Source organism: Halictus rubicundus, unplaced genomic scaffold (genome assembly GCF_050948215.1).
Source record: "Halictus rubicundus isolate RS-2024b unplaced genomic scaffold, iyHalRubi1_principal scaffold0044, whole genome shotgun sequence".
In the NCBI taxonomy this organism is placed as follows: domain Eukaryota; kingdom Metazoa; phylum Arthropoda; class Insecta; order Hymenoptera; family Halictidae; genus Halictus; species Halictus rubicundus.
Window position 1 is genome coordinate 52,975 of NW_027488585.1, and position 6,556 is coordinate 59,530.

A 6,556-nucleotide genomic window follows, 5' to 3' on the forward strand; every position below is an offset into this window, starting at 1 on the left:
AGGATAGGGGATGGATAGGATAGTTGATACGATAGGATAGAGAATAGGATAGGGGATTGGACAGGATAGAGGATAGGATAGGATAGGATTGAGAATAGGATACGATAGAGTATAGGACATAGGATTGGATAGAGGATAGGATAGGATAGAGGATAGGATAGGATAGAGGATAGGATAGGATAGAGGAAAGGATAGAGGATAGGATGGAGGATAGGATAGGATAGAGGATAGGATAGGATAGAGGATAGGATAGGATAGAGGATAGGATAGGATAGGATAGAGGATAGGATAGGATAGAGGATAGGATAGGATAGAGGATAGGATAGGATAGAGGATAGGATAGGATAGAGGATAGGATATTATAGAGGATTGGATAGGATAGAGGAAAGGATAGGATAGGGGATTGGATAGGATAGAGGATAGGAGACGATATAGGATATGATAGAGGATAGTATAGGATAGAGGACAGGAGACGATAGAGGATAGGATAGGATAGAGGATAGGATAGGATAGGATAGAGGATAGGATAGGATCGAGGATTGGATTGGATAGAGGATAGGATATAGGATTGGATAGGATAGAGGATAGGATACGATAGTGGATAGGATAGGGGATAGGATAGGATAGAGGATAGGATCGGATAGCGGTTAGGATAGGGGATTGGATAGGATAGAGGATAGAATAGGATAGAGGATAGGATAGGACCGGATAGAGCATAGTATAGGGGATTGGATAGGATAGCATAGCGGATAGGATTGGGTAGAGTATAGAATAGGATGGAGGATAGGATAGGATAGAGGACAGGATAGGAATGAGGATAGGATAGGATAGAGGATATGATAAGATAGATACTCCGATAGGATCGGATAGAACATAGAATAGGATAGAGGATAATATAGGATAGAGGATAGGACAGGATAGCGGATAGGATAGGATATAGGATTGTATAGGCTAGAGGATAGGATATAATGGAGGATAGGATAGGATAGCGGATAGGATAGGATTGAGGATAGGATAGGATAGAGGATAGGATAGGATGGAAGATAGGAGACGATAGAGGATATGATAGAGGATAGTATAGGATAGAGGACAGGAGACGATAGAGGATAGGATAGGATAGAGGATAGGATACGATAGTGGATAGGATAGAGGATAGGATAGGATAGGGGACAGGATAGAGGATTGTATAGAATAGGTGATATTATAAGATAGAGGATAGGACAGGATAGCGGATAGGATAGGATAGGATAGAGAATAGGATAGGATAGTGGATAATATAGGATAAAGGAGACCATAGACGATAAGATAGGATAGAGGATAGGATACGATAGAGGATAGGATAGGATAGCGGATAGGATAGGATATAGGATTGGATAGGAAAGCGGATAGGATAGGATATAGGATTGGATAGGATAGAGGACAGGATAGGCGATTGGATAGGATAGAGGATATGATAGGATAGGATAGAGAATAGGATAGGATAGAGGATAGGATAGGATAGCGATAGGACAGGATAGAGGACAGGATAGAGGATAGAATAGAGGATAGGATAGAGGATAGGATAGGATAATGGATACGATAGGATAGAGGATAGGATAGGATAGAGGATAGGATAGGATAGGGGATAGGATAGGGTAGAGAATAGAATAGGATGGAGGATAGGATAGGATAGAGGATAGGATAGGAATGAGGATAGGATAGGATAGAGGATAGGATAAGATAGAGGATCGGATAGGATCGGATAGAATATAGAATAGGATAGAGGATAGGATAGGATAGAGGATAGGATAGGATAGAGGATAGGATAGGATAGAGGATAGGATAGGATTGAGGATAGGATAGGATAGAGGATAGGATAGAGGATAGGATAGAGGATAGGATAGGGGATAGGATAGAGGATTGGATAGGATAGAGGATAGGATAGGATAGAGGATAGGATCGGATAGCGGATAGACTAGGATATAGGATTGGATAGGATGAAGGATAGGATAGGATAGAGGATAGGATAGGATAGAGGATAGGATCGGATAGCGGATAGAATAGGATATAGGATTGGATAGGATGAAGGATAGGATAGGATAGAGGATAGGATAGGATAGAGGATAGGATAGGATAGAGGATAGGATAGGATAGAGGATAGGATAGGATAGAGGATAGGATAGGATAGAGGATAGGATAGGATAGAGGATAGGATAGGATAGAGGATAGGATAGGATAGAGGATAGGATAGGATAGAGGATAGGATAGGATAGAGGATAGGATAGGATAGAGGATAGGATCGGATAGCGGATAGAATAGGATATAGGATTGGATAGGATGAAGGATAGGATAGGATAGAGGATAGGATAGGATAGAGGATAGGATAGGATAGAGGATAGGATAGGATAGAGGATAGGATAGGATAGAGGATAGGATAGGATAGAGGATAGGATAGGATAGAGGATAGGATAGGATAGAGGATAGGATAGGATAGAGGATAGGATAGGATAGAGGATAGGATAGGATAGAGGATAGGATAGGATAGAGGATAGGATAGGATAGCATAGGATAGAGGATGGGACAGAGGATAGGATAGGATAGAAGATAGGATAGGATAGGATAGAGGATTGGATTGGATAGAGGATAGGATATAGGATTGGATAGGATAGAGGATAGGATACGATAGTGGATAGGATAGAGGATAGGATAGGGTAGAGGATATTATAGGATAGAGGATAGGATAGGATAGGATAGAGTATAGGATAGGATAGAGGGTACGATATTATAGAGGATATTATAGGATAGAGGAAACGATAGGGTATTGGATAGGATAGAGCATAGGATAAAGAATAGGATAGGATAGAGGATAGGATAGGGGATTGGATAGCATACGGGATTGGATAGGATAGAGGATAGGATACGATAGAGGATAGGATAGGATAGAGGATAGGATACGATAGAAGATAGGATAGGATAGAGGATAGGATAGGGGATTGGATAGGATAGAGTATAGGATAGGATAGGATAGAGGATACGATATTATAGAGGATAGGATAGGATAGAGGATAGGATCGGATAGAGGATAGGATAGGGGATTGGATAGGATAGAGGAAAGGATAGGATAGAGGATAGGATAGGATAGCGGATAGGATAGGGGATTGGATAGGATAGAGAATAGGATAGGATGGATGATATTAAGGATAGAGGACAGGATAGGATAGAGGATACGATATTATAGAGGAGAGGATCGAATAGAGGAAAGGATAGCTTATAGGATAGGATAGAGTATAGAATAGGATAGAGGATATGATAGGATAGAGGATAGAATAGGATTGAGGATAGGATAGGATAGAGGATACGATATTATAGTGGAGAGGATAGAATAGAGGATAGGATAGCGGATAGGATAGGATAGAGGATATGATAGGATAGGATAGAGGATAGGATAGGATCGAGGATTGGATTGGATAGAGGATAGGATATAGGATTGGATAGGATAGAGCATAGGATACGATAGTGGATAGGATAGAGGATAGGATAGGATAGAGGATAGGATCGGATAGCGGTTAGGATAGGGGATTGGATAGGATAGAGGATAGAATAGGATAGAGGATAGGATAGGATCGGATAGAGCATAGTATAGGGGATTGGATAGGATACGATAGTGGATAGGATAGAGGATAGCATAGGATAGAGGATAGGAAAGGGGATAGGATAGGATAGAGGATAGGATAGGAATGAGGATAGGATAGGATAGAGGATAGGATAGGAATGAGGATAGGATAGGATAGAGGATAGGATAAGATAGATACTCGGATAAGATCGGATAGAACGTAGAATAGGATAGAGGATAATATAGGATAGAGGATAGGATAGGATAGAGGATAGGATAGGATACAGGATAGGGTAGGATAGAGGATAGGATAGGATAGAGGATAGGATAGGATAGAGGATTGGAGTGGATAGAGGATAGGATATAGGATTGGATAGGATAGAAGATAGGATACGATAGTGGATAGGATAGAGGATAGCATAGGATAGAGGATAGGATAGAGGATAGGATAGGATAGGATAGAGGATTGGATTGGATAGAGGATAGGATATAGGATTGGATAGGATAGAGGATAGGATACGATAGTGGATAGGATAGAGGATAGGATAGGATAGAGGATAGGATAGGATAGAGGATATCATAGGATAGAGGATAGGATAGGATAGGATAGAGTATAGGATAGGATAGAGGTTACGATATTATAGAGGATATTATAGGATAGAGGATAGGATAGGATAGGATAGAGTATAGGATAGGATAGAGGGTACGATATTATAGAGGATATTATAGGATAGAGGAAACGATAGGGTATTGGATAGGATAGAGCATAGGATAAAGAATAGGATAGGATAAAGGATAGGATAGGGGATTGGATAGCATACGGGATTGGATAGGATAGAGGATAGGATACGATAGAGGATAGGATAGGATAGAGGATAGGATACGATAGAAGATAGGATAGGATAGAGGATAGGATAGGGGATTGGATAGGATAGAGTATAGGATAGGATAGGATAGAGGATACGATATTATAGAGGATAGGATAGGATAGAGGATAGGATCGGATAGAGGATAGGATAGGGGATTGGATAGGATAGAGGAAAGGATAGGATAGAGGATAGGATAGGATAGCGGATAGGATAGGGGATTGGATAGGATAGAGAATAGGATAGGATGGATGATATTAAGGATAGAGGACAGGATAGGATAGAGGATACGATATTATAGAGGAGAGGATCGAATAGAGGAAAGGATAGCTTATAGGATAGGATAGAGTATAGAATAGGATAGAGGATATGATAGGATAGAGGATAGAATAGGATTGAGGATAGGATAGGATAGAGGATACGATATTATAGTGGAGAGGATAGTGTTGAATGTTGGATCTTATTGGATGATTAGGTGGTGTGCAGGAAGAGATCTAACACTGTATTTAAATGTTGTAATGTGGAGTATAATAATGAATAATGTAGTGAATATATAAAGGTTACATTTGTCGAACACCTCGTGTTTACTTGAGAGAGCGCCGAAATCCAACTAACACGCATCTACGTATCGCACGCCGCGCAGGCACCGTTCAGTGGCGCTCAACTCGTACAGTGGTTCTCACACCGCTCATTGGAACTAAATTTACTCGCTTCCCAACACGCCTCCTTAAATTTAGTTTTTTTATTTAACAAATCTTTAATTCTTCTCTGAACTTTTCAAACTTAGTACGTCCTAATGACTTAGTAAAGATATCTGCAGGATTTTCCTCTGAATCTATTTTTATTACATTAATCTCTCTATTTAAATAATTTTCATTTACAAAATGATAGTGCGTTTCTATGTACTTAGATTTCTTTGTTAAATTTCCAAATTTACTTATACTGATTGCACCTGCGTTATCCTCATAAATTTGTATCGGCTCATTAATCTTTATTTCAAAATCCTTAAATAATTCTTTAATTAATTTAACCTCACTCACGCATACAGACAACGCAACATACTCTGCTTCTGTGGATGATTTTGTTACAATATCTTGTTTCTTTGATTTCCAGAAAATACTATTACCATACATTCTTATTACATATCCAGTCGTGGATTTTCTATCAACTATATCTCCCGCCCAATCAGCATCTACACAACAATCTAATATATCTGCGTTCAGATTTTTCTCAAATTTTAACTTTAATTCTTTGGTGTAATATAAATATTTTTAATATTCTTAAAGCGTATTTATAATGACTTTGGTCATGGCAATTTTGGAATCTGCTTAGATAGTTAACACAATAACAAATATCCGGTCTAGTACTCGAACTTATATATAAAAGTGCACCGATTAAATTTCTATACTTTAAGTCACTTGATGCTGATAGTGCGGGTTCACATTTTAAATTTTGCTCCATCGGCGTCGCATATAATTTTGCATCTTTGATTTCATATTTTGTTGCCAATGATTTAATATAACTTTCCTGATCTAGCGTCATACTTTTATTTTTATACTCATAGTTAATATTTATGCCTAGATACGTTCTTATTTGGCCCATGTCTTTCATTCGAAATTTTACTGCTAATTTCCTTTTAATATATTCCATTAATTTTCTACTTTGACCACAAATTAGTAAATCATCAACAAAAATAATTAAGTAAACTTTTTTATCATTAATTTTTATAATGTATAAACAATAATCAATCTTACTCTTCTCAAATCCTAAATCTAACAAAAATTTATCCAAGCACTCATACCATGCGCGTGGACTTTCGCGTAGTCCGTACAATGATTTTTCGAGCTTACACACTCTCCCTGTGTTATCGTCATAACCTTGAGGTTGTTTCACATACACTTCCGACTTTATTTTCCCGTTAAGGAATGCGGCTTCTACATCCATTTGGTCTATTTCTAAATCGTTTTGCACACAGTAATTTAACAGAATTTTTAATGTTTGTGTCCTTGCTACTGGCGAATAAATGTCTTCAAGTATTTCTCTTTGTTGAAACCCTCTTACTACAATTCTAGCCTTAAACTGATTCTCAGCCTTTTTT